This window comes from Pholcus phalangioides, unplaced genomic scaffold (assembly GCF_987345545.1).
Source record: "Pholcus phalangioides strain wild (caught in Gottingen) unplaced genomic scaffold, Ppha-v1.0 ptg000041l_1, whole genome shotgun sequence".
Classification (NCBI taxonomy): domain Eukaryota; kingdom Metazoa; phylum Arthropoda; class Arachnida; order Araneae; family Pholcidae; genus Pholcus; species Pholcus phalangioides.
This window is the reverse complement of record NW_028301627.1, coordinates 2,920,304-2,936,151: the sequence shown is the minus strand read 5'-3', so window position 1 is coordinate 2,936,151 and position 15,848 is coordinate 2,920,304. Positions and strand designations below refer to the sequence as shown.

The window sequence follows — 15,848 nt, the reverse complement described above, 5'->3', positions numbered from 1 at the left end:
AGCCGTTGATGTTTACCCGACGGGTATTGCCGTTGGGATCGTGCTCTCAAGATGGAAGAATGGAAATTGCTGGAATTCCTATGTGTTCTGTGATTGATGGCAACTCTTTCGTTAGTATATTTTTATAACATGTTCTATGCTCTTGTGGAATGTTCTTTCTCTAACAGGGGATGGCCCGAAGGCATAAAGCCCTGTATAATTGAAGAAGAAGGATCGTGCTCTCGCTGATCGTGATCGTTGAAGGATCATTAAATAGTCATTATTGGTCATCAAGGGATGTAATTATGATCTCTTCTTGAAGTGGATTCTCTGATTCCTCTAGACAGATTCATTCGTGGTCAAGTTCACATTCAATTTCAGGTCAGTAGATGAAATGTAGGGTCGTCACAACACACTCTGGAGCCCAAGCATTCCTTTTGTAGGGAAGGGACTAGGCCGGTCCTAGAAATTTTGGGAACAGATGCAGTATGGTCCGCCACGACTTTTTCTTCGCGATAAGTCGCCAAGACCGTCATAATGCTTCTCTGGGTTGCCGTACTTTTCAACACCTTTCCGGTTTCGTTGGGTGATACTAGATGGCGCTGGCTTCACCAAACAGGATTTTTTTTTTTTTTTCTTTTGTTCACCGTGTTTTTTCAAAAATTCCAAACAGCCGTTGTTCCATTTCCAGCGCGTCTCTGATTATTATTCCTCCCTTCTTTAGCTCGAGTCATTTGGATTATCTACTGCTCAAGTTGTATCATACCGTTTTATTATTTCGTTGTATTTATTAGTTATTCATCCATTGCCATGCCTGGTTTCTGGCATAGTTGTTAGATCGGTTACTGCTGCTACAATGGCAGGTTATCGAGATTTAAGTGAGTTTGAACGTGGTGTTATAGTCGGCGCACGAGAGATGGGACATAGCATCTCCGAGGTAGCGATGAAATTTGGATTTTCACGTACAACCATTTCACGAGTGTGTGCAACACTTCCGCAAATTGCTGCAGATTTCAATGCTGGGCCATCAACAAGTGTCAGCGTGCGAACCATTCAACGAAACATCATCGATATGGGCTTTCGGAGCCGAAGGCCCACTCGTGTGCCCTTGATGACTGCACGACACAAAGCTTTACGCCTCGCCTGGGCCCGACAACACTGACATTGGACTGTTGAGGACTGGAAATATGTTGCCTGGTCTGACGAGTCTCGGTTCCAATTGCTTCGAGCTGATGAACGGGTATGGAGACAACCTCATGAATCCATGGACCCTACATGTCAACAGGGGACTGTTCAAGCTGGTGGAGGCTCTATGATGGTATGGGGCGTGTGCAGTTGGCGTAATATGGGACCCCTGATACGTCTAGATACGACTCTGGCAGGTGACACGTAAGCATCCTGTCTGATCACCTGCACCCATTCATGTCCATTGTGCATTCCGACGGACTTGGACAATTTCAGCATGACAATGCGACACCCCACCCGTCCAGAATTGCTACAAAGTGGCTCCAGGAACACTCTTCTGACTTTAGACACTTCCGCTGGCCGCCTAAATCCCCAGACATGAACATTATTGAACATATCTGGGATGCCTTGCAACGTGCTGTTCAGAAGAGATCTCCACCCCCTCTTACTCCTACGGATTTATGGACAGCCCTGCAGGATTCATGGTGTCAACTACCTCCAGCACTACTTCAGACATTAGTTGAGTCCATGCCACGTCGTGTTGCGGCACTTCTGCGTGCTCGCGGGGGCCCCTACACGATATTTGGCAGGTGCACCAGTTTTTTTGGCTCTTCAGTGTAGTATGAGTAAAGGTCGGTATATGGAAATGCATTCTCTATTTTATGGGACAGAACCATTATTTTCCTTTATTATTTTTGTTTCCCAGCCAAATTCCTCCCTCCCCCAGAAGTCTACTCTGGATTACGAATGTTAAAGGCATAAACGTGAGTTTATACCAACATCAAATTGCCATTCAACTGTAACAAAAAAATTTTAAATTAAAGAAAAATCATCCTGATGATATAATATATCTACAGCTGAGCAAGTCCAGTGTTCACTTTGACCAAATTTTAAACATTTTACCAGACCAAAATTAAAACTACAAAGGAAAGGGGTGTTTTTTTTTCCTCGTAGGTTTAACATTCTTCAAAGGTTATAAAGGAGTCTCTGGATCACCTATCACATTTTGTATATAATTTTTGAGAAAATAAAAGTGTATTTGCATAACTTATTCAGAATTTTTGAGACATTTTGTTAAGTTAAACATTTAACACACTCAGTTAAACATTTCTGTGCACTTTGTTACAATAGCCCCGTTCACATGTGCGAGATTGGGGGTCGCTTTGGTGGTAATTACCGACATGACAACTTTTTTTCCCTCGTAGGGAAGAAAAAAGTGGGAGAGAAGCTCATCAAAAAAAGCCTATCTTTCTTGGGGTGGATTGGAGGTTGATACAGACCTTCTCTCCCATAATCCTTTGCGCCGCGAAAACTGCTATAAGCTCCTTCGTCAACCATCTTGAATCAATCACTTCCGTTCAACCTACGTAACCAGTGACGACTTCTGGAAAGAAGAGGGGGGCGGATTACCGGCATAAACTTAACGTCATGTGAACTGTTTGTAGCAAAAATCCCCCTTACCGGGAACTTCCCGGGATGTTTTATTGTACATGTGAACGGGGCTAATGATATCCACTCTGTGTTACAGGAAGCATTTTCACAATTAACAGGCAAAAAAATTTAAGAACTCTTCAAACTAATATGTTAAATTATAAATTACAAACCTATTGCCTGTCAGAAATAAAAAGTTTGAATTTTGAGTAGCTAAATATATGTAAAAAATAAACTTCTCTGTGCTATTTCAAAAAAATCATGAACCATCGAAACAACAGGAAAAAAATAGGAAATTTTTTTTTTTAAACTGACCATTTTTTCAGTATATGTGTAAGAAATAAGTTGATTTCATTATTTTAGGAGATAAAACAGCAAAAATAATATTTTTTTTTACAGCGATATTTGTTTACGTATCAGAGTGGACAAAATCCATGACTTTCAGTCATAAAACCCTAAAAATAAAATCTTACTAAATAAAAGTGAAAAATATTTATGAAACATTAAACTTTAAGTCATTGGCTATAAACTGAGACCAATTTTATTTTGAAAATTCAAGTTTGAATTTTGCATTTCAAACATGTGCTATGTATGTATAGCTTACATATTTTTGGGAATGATCCATATAGGTATTGCTACTTCATCTATAACAATGTATGTTTCATAATTTGCAATGTATGTTGTGAATGTATGTTTCATAATTTGCAATGTATGTTGTGAATGTATGTTTCATAATTTGCAATGTATGTTGTGAATGTATGTTTCATAATTTGCAATGTATGTTGTGAATGTATGTTTCATAATTTGCAATGTATGTTGTGAATGTATGTTTCATAATTTGCAATGTATGTTGTGAATGTATGTTTCATAATTTGCAATGTATGTTGTCAATGTATGTTTCATAATTTGCAATGTATGTTGTCAATGTATCTTATATATAAATGTGAAAGTATGTATGTATGTATGTATGTATGTATGTATGTATGCTCTTTATACAAATCTACAGTTTTAGACCGATCATCGCCAGATTTTGCATATATACCAAACAGGACCGGGATTGAGCCGTAGGCTACTTTAAAAGTTCGTCAGAGCTGGGCAAATGCCCGAAATGGGCGAAAAACTGTCGGGCAACAATGGTTTTGGGGGCCTCAACAATCACTTTCGGAACGTTTACTTTGGTTACCGTGGTTCCCAACAATGCGTTTCAGACGTGTATATGTCTTTACAATGGTTTGTCACATCTTTAACACTGCCATCATTACAGTTTATTCCTTTATAATGGTTTGGCTCTTTTCCAATACTCCCAGTAATTAAAAAAAACCCCTGGAAGCGCCAGATATTTTTGCTTGCATGTATACAGGGTGTCCTGTAAGTGCTAATGTGGCCTTTATCTCATCAACCACCCATCGTTGAGGTATAGTTTCAATTTAAAAAGTGCTTAAAAGGAGTTTGAATAATATTCGCTGTAGAAGCTGGACATATGGCGTCACTAACAACAGAGAACAACAACTACGGCGATAAAACTGGGAATAAAAATGTTCAACGCCAGCTGATGAACTCAATGCTTGCCTCAAATCATCAGCACTCTACTTCACCAAACACCAACTCTGGCCATATCGCTACATTGCAATTTACTGCCATTAGTGAGATGGGTTGGAAGTGAAGGTGGTGTGCTGTCTATCGGTGGTCGCCTCGAGTTTGTTAGGACATCAACACTCTGGCATGAAGCTAAAAATTATCATTATCCACCAACATGCGAGCTGAACTGCAAAATGACTCAGCACTGCTATCATTTTCACATCAGTTGATCAAACTTGGCAATGGAAGAATTCCCGTAGACCCAAGCACTAGACTGATAACGTTCCCAACTGGATTTTGCCAGTTATTATATATATAAACTCAGTTCAAGAACTTGCAGACCACGTTTTCCCAAACATTCAACAAAATCACCGAAACCATGAGTGGCTTTGTGAGAGTGCGATTCTGGCACCGAAAAATGGCAGTGCGAACAAGATCAACGGAAAAATCCTAAAAATTATTTCGGGAGACTCCACATCTTACAAATCGGTTGACACTGTCACAGACACAGCGCAGACAGTTCTGTATCCTGCAGAATGTCTGAACTCTTTGGATATTCCGGGTGTGCCACCACACAACTTGACCCTCAAAGTCGGAGCACCTATAATGATTTTGAGAAATTTGGAAACACCAATGCTCTGCAATAGCAACAGACTCTGCGTGAAGAAATTGCACAATTACATCATCGAAGCAACGATTCTAACTGGATGTGCCAAAAGAAGACGTCTTCATTCCACGTACCCCAATTATCACTGGAGAAATGTCATTCACTTTCAAGCGATTACAGTTCCCGATTCGTTTAGCTTTTGCCATGACAATCAACAAAGCGCAAGGCCAGTCGTTAGGCCAGTGGCAGGTATCAACTTACTTGAGCCCTGTTTTTCACACGGACACCTTTTCGTCGCCTGTTCGCGTGTTGGTAATAGCAAAAATTTGTACATCTACACACCAGATGGAAAAAGAAAAAGTATTGTGTATCCACAAGCGATTGCCTGAAGATTTTAATTAAAATATTTAAAAATAAAAGTAATTTTTTCTTACTTGATGCAGAAATTTTTTTGATTAAGAAGTAATTAATAAGCTATACATTTTTTACGGGGCGGGCAACGTCGCCGGGTATCAGCTAGATCCTTGCCGAATATCATCCGAGTGCGATTCTGGCACCGAAAAATGAGTGTGTACAAGATCAACGGAAAAATCCTAAAAATTATTCCGGGAGACTCCACATCTTACAAATCGGTTGACACTGTCACAGACACAGCGCAGACAGTTCTGTATCCTGCAGAATTTCTGAACTCTTTGGATATTCCGGGTGTGCCACCACACAATATGACCCTCAAAGTCGGATCACCTATAATGCTTTTAAGAAATTTGGAGAAACCGATACTCTGCTATGGCAACAGACTCTGCGTGAAGAAATTGCACAATTGCATCATTGAAGCAACGATTCTAACTGGATGTTACAAAGAAAAAGAAGTCTTCATTCCACGTATCCCAATCATCACCGAAGAAATGCTATTCACTTTCAAGCGATTACAGTTCCCGATTCGTTTAGCTTTTGCCATGACAATCAACAAAGTGCAAGGCCAGTTGTTAGCAGTGGCAGGTATCAACTTACTTGAGCCCTGTTTTTCACACCATTTCGTCACCTGTTCGCGTGTTGGTAATAGCAAAAATTTGTACATCTACACACCAGATGGAAAAAGAAAAAATATTGTGTATCCACAAGCGATTGCCTGAAGATTTTAATTAAAATATTTAAATATAAAAGTAATTTTCTCTTACTTGATGCAGAAATTTTTTTGATTAAGAAGTAATTAATAAGCTATACATATATAAATTTTTTACGGGGCGGGCAACGTCGCCGGGTATCAGCTAGTGTTTCATAATTTTCAATGTATGTTTCATAATTTGCAATGTATGTTTCATAATTTGCAATGTATGTTTCATAATTTGCAATGTATGTTTCATAATTTGCAATGTATGTTTCATAATTTGCAATGTATGTTTCATAATTTGCAATGTATGTTTCATAATTTGCAATGTATGTTTCATAATTTGCAATGTATGTTGTCAATGTATGTTTTATAATTTGCTTTTAATAGTATATGCCATTTATCTCCATTTTCTAGACATGCAAGTTTTTCATTGTGTATTTGTAATTAAAAAAAAAATGGGAACCATTGATACAGAAAAAACAATGTGATAGAGATTGTTTACAAATATATTTCAATTCAGCACTCCCAAATTTGTCTAAATAAACTTATTTCACTGATGTTATAAAAAAAAGAAATTAAAAGTTGTTGGCCAGTGTAATCTGCATAATGAGCAGATTTCCAGGTATCAACACGAGTGGTTCCTGTTCACCTTTTGCTCATAGATTAGAAGGATTTACTTGCAAGTAAAAAGCAATCATTATTGATATGAATTGAAGATTTTGCTTTTACTTTGATCGTTTTGCTTGTAAGCATTTCGTTTTCTTATTAATGCTGCCCATCATGTTTACTTTGATTTTAATTTTTCCTTAATGATTTTTAAAGCGAGTTATTTGGACAATATGGTAAATACCAAGTATTTTACCGTATTGACCGAAACATTGGCAACCTTGATTTTTATAGGTTTAGACTTTGTGATGATAGTACTTTTTCTTTTGCAGATAATCAAAGATTCCCATTATAATGTGCAGGATAATACAACAGAAACTCTATAGGGGGATATGCAAAGTAGTTTTTTTTTTAAAAACATCAGAAAAAAAAAAACAAATTTAGTTTGCTCTACGTTCAAACACATCTTTAAGAGCATGAGTGAATCATCTGCAAGATTACATGATGAAGATGATATAGATGAAAAAAATGCCAGTTTTATTTAGGCAGAATTTACAACTTCTGATATATTTCAAACTGAAGAAAACTCACATGAGTGTCAGTGTTGCAGAAGGTCATTGATGAAAAGAAATGATTTAGATTTGTGTTCGTAAAAATATTAGACTGAAATGTCTACACTGCAGAAAACACACATCAGTGAGTGTCTGTAGTAAAACATTTTCAGAAATCAGCAAATTTTAAATCTGCACAAAAAGAAGATACATCGATGGAAGAACGTTTCGTCACATCAACACTTTAAAACAAATACACAAAAATTAACAATGAAGAGGTGCCACATGGGTGAAAATTTTGTGGAAAGAATTGTTTTGCCAAAAATGTAAATATACACTACTTTCCCTAACATCAGGGAAGCCATATTATTGTGATGAAACATTTTTTGACATCAGCCATTTGAACTGATGCAAAAGAGTTCACACACAAGCGAAGCTGCATGATTGTGAATTTATATTTCTTTTCGAGTTGGCAATTTAAATGACAAAACAAGGGTCCATGATGGAGAAAGGCCATGTAAGTGTGATGTTCATTGATAAAAAATTTTCCTACAGTTTTTACCAACACAAAACAGTTCACACTGTGGAGAAGTCACACAAGTGTGAAATCTTTGGTAAAACATTTTCTCTTGCAAATAATTTAAATATTCATGTTTTGTGGCATTTGTAGTAAAACGTTTTCTAGCTGCAACAATTTAAATATGTATAAAAGAGTCCAAACGAAAGCAAAGGCACATGATTGTGATATCTGTGGTAAAACATTTTTGCGATTGGACCTTTTAAACCGACACAAAAGAGTCCATGCAGGAGAGAAGCCACACGAGTGCAAAATATGCAATAAAACATTTACTCAAAGTAGTAATTTAAACATTCACCAAAGAGTCCATACTGGGGAAAAGCCATTCGAATGTTATGTCTGTCATAAAACATTTTCTCAAATAAGCAGTTTAATGATTCACATAAAATTCCACACAGGAGAGAAGCCACATGAATGTGATATCTGTAGTAAAACGTTTTCTTGTAGCAGCAATTTGAACAAACACAAACGAGTTCACACGGGGGAGAAGTCACACAAGTGTAAAATCTGTGGTAAAACATTTTCTGAACTTGGCAATTTAAAATCACACCATGGGGTCCATACCAGAGAGAATCCATATGAGTGTGAAATCTGCAGTAAAAAATTTTCTCGAGCAGACAATTTAAACATTCATAAAAGAGTTCACACAGGGGAGAAGCCACACGAGTGTGAAATCTGTGGTAAAGTATTTTCCTACCATAGTAATTTTAACCGTCATAAAAGAGTCCACACTGGAGAGAAGCCGCATGAATGTGATCTTTGTTACCTGAAGTTTCCAACCAGTTCTCATCTGAAGAAGCACAAGTTGATTCATTCTGAAGGGAGTTCAAATGAAATTGGTAGTGTGTGTCAAGCAAATAGCTTAGCACACACATGAGAATATGTTCTCCTGGGGCTTGACAAAACTCAGGTCGCCATGGTGACTAAAGAATTGGTGTTGGTGCCCAAATTTGTTTTTTTTTTTAAATTTCTAATCCGAGAACTATATAAAATTTTTAGAACTTATATCCACATATGTATGAACATGGAAAGGAGTCACTATGTCCTTTAAAACTAAAGAAATAAAACGTTGTTTTGCACCTATTTTTCTCCTAAAAAATTGTTCTGGTGCATAGATTTTTTCCCCGATATGTCAAGCCCTGGTCTTACCATGATATTTCAGTGGAAGCTACACGGAAAGATTTGATTTTGCTTAGTATTCCATATGGACGCACGAAAGATCGCTCATTGAATGTTATTAACACAAGGTATTTCACATGAAAAACGTTTCTTCATTGGATCAACATATTCCTTATTTTATTGTTTCAAGTGGCCCGAGAAAAATCAAAGAATCAGTTCAAAAATGTCGAAAAATAATGTTCAAGAAGAATATCTGTTGCATGTAAATTTTTCAATAAAATTTGTCTTTACATGTTAATGCCTATAGCCATAAGTAGGACATTTGTGAGGTGGAGGGCAAACATTTTTCTGACTCCACCGCTGCGAGATTTGATGATTTTAACAGTATTTTTGTTCTTTCTTAAAATTTTCCGCCCGAGGGCAGATGCCCTCTATGCCTTCCCCTTCCTTCTAGTTCTGGTCCTGGCTATAATTTTTTTTATGAGCCTATATATACTAGATTAATATTTAAAAAGATTAAGTATATTTCGGAATTGCGATATGTATTGATGACTTCAGAATTATGATAAAAATATTTTATTGCAAGATATACAGAAAGCTGGATGTTGTGAAGCTATTTATTTTTTGAGACGTTGATTTTTTTAGGAAGGAAAAATTCATCTCTGCCGGGAGTCGAACCCGGGTCCCTCGTTTGCCAGACAAGTGCTCTCACCACTAAGAGGAGATAGAGATTTTCCTTCATTGGAGCGTAAAATATTCCTTCCTTAAAAAAAATAACATCTCAAAAAATAAGTATCTTCACAACATCCAGCTTTCTGTATAGCTTGCATTAACAAGTGGAGAGCGACAACATGTCATATAAAAATTTTATTTTTGTGTCACAACCAAATATTTTGCAAGTTTGCAACTGTTTTCATTGGATAAAGTTAATTGCATCGTTCCTTGTGTCATACATAACTTTGGTAATCGGATCATATTAAGGCATCCGAATGCATTTACAGTAATACATCAGTTTGGAATTTAAAAATTATTTTTACATATTCATTTTTCATGAAAGTTCCATCTCTTTCGATTCAAAAACAGGCCTTGTTTTGTTTGTGTGGCCAGCATCACACTATAAGAGTTTTATAAAACTTGACAAATACCATTTGAGTGGATGCAACCATTCAGTAGGCTTATTGGTGGGTTTTTTTTTTAATGTAAAAGATCTTTTATCAAGCTTTCATAGTGTAATCGCAGCCTAAGAGGCTTAGAGAACCAAAGTTACCCCCCCCCCCCATTTTAGTGTTGTGGTTTTACATCAAGTAATCTACTGTTGGGATATAATTAAACTCTTTCAAATGTTGCCACGAGAACCCTTTTCCTTTTATACTAATAAAAACTAAACACTTTTTACGAAAGATAGTAGTATTTTATTTGAGTTTGAAACATGATTTTCTAAAAATGTATTGATTTTATCTTCACAAAATATTAATGTAATATAGTCTGTCATACATCGTTAAGGTTTTATGAACCAAAATATCTCTCTCTCTCTCTCAAGACCTAACATACGTTTTGTACTTTTTTTATTTGCAAAAACAAACACAAAATACATTTCAAAGACAAAACATAAACATATAATAATCGTGTAGTTAAAATAATCAGCAAAATGAAATTTCCAAAAATCCGCACGTACATCTAGAGATTTTGGGTGTAACTTATGAACATGTCATATTGTCCTTTAATTTTTGGTTCACAACCAGCATCATCACTTGCTGAATGTGCTGTAAAAATTTGTTAAATTTGTTTGTTTCTGTGTGAAATTTGTTATTGTTTTCACCGTTTTTTTTTTGTTTTTTTTGAGACACTACATCAAAAAATGTTAAAGTAGCATTTCATAAAAAAAGGGCAAAGAAAGGTAGTGGATATCTTAAGAATGTTAACAGAGATTGTATGTGCATGTATTTTTTATAGTTTCCCTGATTATCGTTCTTCATTCTTTGTATATGAGTATATACAGTGGTGGTGCCCAAAAATCTTTTTACAACAATAAATTTGTCTACAAATTTCGTATTCGAATTTTTTGATGAAATCTAAAAACGAACTATAGACGATAGATGGCTCTCAAAATGTCGAAATCAGTTGATACCGGTTTCGGTCTAGCGCAGAGACATGCGATTGGCGGAGAACTGGCGGGAACATTCTAGAAAGTCCCGCCCCTCCAGACAGTGGTCCAAGACCCCCGTACAGTGGCACCGACAACTTGGAAACTGTAAAATAGAATTTTGTGGAATGTTCTTTTTCTCGAAGTTTCTCCTGGAGTGCGGCGCTCACAAGATTGGCAGGTTAAAAGAGGCTCGAATAGAGAGAGACTGTCAGTTGTTATTGAACTTTTCGAAAAAGTTGTTAGCTCTCTGATTAGCTTGTAAATACGTGTAAATTGCTGTTCTGTAAATAAATCTGTGTTTATCCGTCGAACCGCTTCTTGTTTTGCGATCTTGAAGTCTTGTGGAAAATTATCCGGAACAGTATTAAGACAAAAAAAAAATTGCTCTCTGACCTATAAAATTGCTTTGGGGGTCACTCAAGTATTACGTCAACATCGATGGTGGGGGGAGGGGCTTTCTCTCTCTCTCTCCAGATTTGCTAACTTTTCATGACGGGGGGTTTGAATGACGCTTACATCATCGACCACCCTTTATGAAAATATAAAATATTCTTAATGGCAACTTTAATCGGTGTGCCAAAAACGAGAAGAACCTTTCCTTTGTTTGTGGGCACCTGAACTGATATTCTCTATTGTTATATTTTTCAAGTGAATGCATTTTACTCAAAAATCGTCAACGAATATAAGGCAAATACCACGAAATACTAAAAGATTCCTAATGCATTTCGACACGCTATGGGTGCCGTCTTCAGAGGATAAGAGTATCACGCTCGCCGAGTTTCCGTAGCCGGTCAATTTGTCGCGCTCAACTTGTTGCGCCTCAATTTGTCGTGGTACAAATTCGTCACAGTGCCAATTCGCCGTCGTACAAGTTTGTCGCAGTGTCAATTCGTCGCGGTGCAAATTTGTTGCAGCTCCAATTCGTCGCGGTGAAAGTTTGCCGCAGTGTCTATCAGGGCCGCCTTAAGAGTATCATGGGCCCCCAGGCCAAGTGGTTTTTCGGAGGCCCTACCTGGTAAATTCTAGAAAATTTCAACCGGATCTCATTTTTGTGAGGCCCCCGAGGCCATGCGTTAAGACGGCACTGGTGTTAATTCGTCGTGGTACAAATTTGTCGCCACTCCAATTCGTCGCGGTAAAAATTTGTCGCAGTGTCAATTATCGAAGAATCAATTCCTCGAACCGTCGATTCTTCGCTGTACATGTTCTACGCGAGCTTGCATGTAGGTTTTGTCTTATACGTGAAATATAGGGAACATGTGAACAAAAGTGTACAAGCAGTTTACTAAAAATAATTATTTTTGTCATTGCGGAAAGGTCACCGAAATTAAAATTTCTCACACAATTGATATTAATATTTTAGTATTGTAATTACCATATCAATTGCATTTAAAAATTTAATTATATTTGAAAATTCAGTTATTAAAAATTTGAAATGTTCAATAATTGATTTTTGCTGTGATAAGATTTCAATATCGTGTAGAAAAATTTCGGTTTTTTATCATATTCTCCAAATTACAGTGGAGCCTCTCTTTAACTATAAACTTCTATCTGTCCCATGGGCTCGAGAGTCACCAACACTTACCACTACAGTATCTCATTAAGAACCTGAAACATTTAATTACTTAATAATTCAATTAAATTAATATTTAATTTTCATCGTATAAGCCGCACTTCCCGCTTCATGTCAGGATTTCCATTTCTCGCAACGAAGGGTGTTGGGGGAGCACATCAAGATGATAAATTGGGATTAAATAAATTTTGAAAATGTAATTTTCACACCGTATGAGCCGCACTTCCCACTTTTTGTTGGGATTTCTATTTCTCGCAGCGAAGGGAGTTGGGCGCAGATCAAGGGTAGAAATGTACAGTGCTTATAAATGACGATTCGATGAAGCTTGCATAATGCCCACAGGATGAGCACCGACAAAGGCCATATAATCACCAATAAGAAAGACGACTATGGATAATAATATAACCATTAATATTATGTCTATGGTCAGTCGCATATTTTTGGCTGGTTTGTTTGAATATTTTAACATAGTTTTCATTTGCGTCCAAGTTTTTGGTACAAAGTTGGTGTGCTTGGTCTACATTTTTCTGTTGGCAAAAACGAGGAGTATTGCAAAACCGAACGTGGAAATTATATGGTGGTTTGTGTGTGTGTTTCAAAGTTTTCCCACATAATTCGTGTTCCGAAATTAGAAACACTCTTAATGCAATTGAATGAATTAGCCTATGATTAATTTTCTTTATTTGAGTTTTTTGTTGTATCATAAAATAGAGATACAGATTATACGGATGACAAAAAATAATGTAATACTTTTTAAATTAAATTGTTTGAATTCCATTCGAATTGCGATAAATTGAAATCTTTTCCTACGTATCGTTAAAAAAAAATTATGGTAGTTTAAAATAGCATCCCTTATTCTATTAATCCTCATCAGGCTTTTTATTGCGATATTCACGTTAGATAGGTGTTTAAATAAAATGTTACTCAAATGCACTGAAAATAAAGGTTTGGATATTGTGGAGTGTTTAAAAAAAATTAATATCGTACATATAATTAAAATTATCCTGATAAATGTAGGCTATAATCAGAGGCGGATTTATAGCTTTCCCACCTGTGGGCTATGCAAACCTTGCCTCCCTTCTCCTTTTCTAATTCATGTTCTTGATCAATTACTCAATTTTGGTTACGCACTTGAACTTGTCATCTTGGGATAAAGCCCGCATATACCCCTCTCCCCACCCAAGAAATATACCTCTGAATATAATCTTATATTGTCTGTTAATGTTAATTCACTTGTATTAAGTTTCTTGTACAAGAAGAAATTTTTACTAATCGTTGGCTGGAGCCGTATGAGCGTCATGTACATGAAGTTACATTTAACGGGCTAATTTCATTCTTTTTACTTGAGAGTGGAAAAAAAACCAATCGAAAATCGATTGACATTTGCAATGGTGTCAGAGACAGGGATGCTGTGGGTGCCCACGGTACTTTATGGAATGGGTGTGAGCATCCAGAGAAATGATTCAGAAATCAAAATTTCCTACTTCAAGATCAAGACAAGAACCCACAAGTTCCAAACACTTGCGGAATTCTTGTCCAGTCAAAGCTGCCGACATGAAGGAAACATCGAGGGAGGAGGGGGGCTGAAAATCGCCATTCATTCCGTATATAAGGGACTCAAACCCGTACTCAAGAGGTGGAATGGTGCATTGCATTATATATTCATGAGTTATTGGAATGGAGGAGGGGGCTCAAATGGCAGCCCCCAGGTTCCGGCGCCTGTGGTCGTAGTGTTTGAACATTATTTCGGCGTAATAATACAAAGTGATTTGAGATGTACATTGCATTACAAAGAATAATTTAAAAATAAGACTTTTCGCAGTTGTTATACATAAGACTGAGATACATTGTCGATAAAAAATTCCTCAAAGATATATTCCTTAAAGGAGATATTTGATACTGATACTGTGATAATTGATACTGTGACAAATTGAACGCGACGAATTGACCTAAACCCCCGTGTTCCCCATTTGGATTGAGTACCAAATCTTCAATCTCGGTTGCTCAGCGGAACGAAAAAACAATACGTCTGTTCAAACGTCGTGGAAGAATGAAGCGGAGATCTTGCGTGGAAGTCGGAAGATCACGTGACTCGTTGCACATCTCTCGGCGCAATCTCCGTTATTTTCTTATGGCATAAATAGGAGTTCAAACAACGAAAAAAATAATTTAAGCATCGATGAGATAATTCCAAAATTAATACAAATACAACGCCACAACAGGCAAATTGCCCAACGAGGTGGCTGACTTAAGAACATCATGGATCCCCGAGCCCCTACCTACTACTGCTACACCACACATGCACCCCCTCCCCCGCGGAACCCCCCAACGAATCGGTACATGCGGGAATGTGCGTGTACGTGTAGTGCAACCTGACGTAAAGTTTGTTTCTGTGTAATGCTTGTTATGTGTAGTGCTGTCATCTGCCCCCAGTTTTACTAACTATGAGTGAAGTGTTATGGTTGAATGATTTACCGTTGTAGGACTGTTGCTCTCTGTGGCGAGACTTTTTAACGGGGAGATCGGCTCGCATTTGCGCCTTGAAGTTGGGAACCACAGAAAACCAACTTCAGCCGACCACCACTGTGGGGTTCGAACCCGGATCCTCGCATCACGAGTCCGGCACTATAACCACTCGACCACCACAGCGGCAAAAAGATAATTTCATAATTAATGAAAGGGATAATTCCAGCATTAATGAAAGATAATTACAGAATTTATGAAAGAAAACATTCTAGAATTAATGAAAGAGGTAATTTCTGCTCCAAAATAAATGAAAGCAATAATTCCAGCATTAATGAAAGATAACTCCAAGATTAATGAAAGGGATAATTTCAGCATTGATGATAATGATAATTTCAGCATGGATGAAAGTGATAATTCCAGAATTGATGAAAGAAAAAATTATAGAATTAATGAAAGAGATAATTCCCGCATTAATGAAAGATTTCCAAGTAGTCGCCTGACATCAAATATGACTTGAAAACTTGTTATTTTCTCTGAATGGCGTCAGTCGAAAAGTAATTCACGTCATTACAGTCATTTAATGACCACTAACAATAAAGGTCAGGAAATAATGTGATACTTGATGACCTAATGACGTGATATGAAATGATTTTGCGTCGTAAAAATCACGAATTTCTTTCGAATTGGAAAATTTTGTTCCGGATGAAAATATCAAAATTATCCAAAAAATGTTTGTTAATGAACCGTAGGTCCATCTACGGTAATCAAAATTACCGTAGGCCTATTCGCTACTGATTATCACAAGATAAATGAAGCACTTTTAATTGCAATTTTGTTTAAATGGAAGTGTAAAACTTTTCAATGAGTAATTGTGTTCACATAAATTTATCAACACGTTACATAAATTATAATTACATCC

At 36.9% G+C, this 15,848-nt stretch overlaps 1 long non-coding RNA gene across 1 annotated transcript; it reads left to right on the top strand.

Annotated features, from left to right (window-relative positions):
• Nucleotides 1–211: 211 nt before the first annotated feature.
• LOC149065057 (uncharacterized) lies at nucleotides 212–10,792 on the top strand. Its single transcript, XR_016195690.1, has 2 exons — nucleotides 212–360; nucleotides 6,830–10,792. It is a non-coding gene; the product is annotated as an uncharacterized LOC149065057 (long non-coding RNA).
• Nucleotides 10,793–15,848: the final 5,056 nt, after the last annotated feature.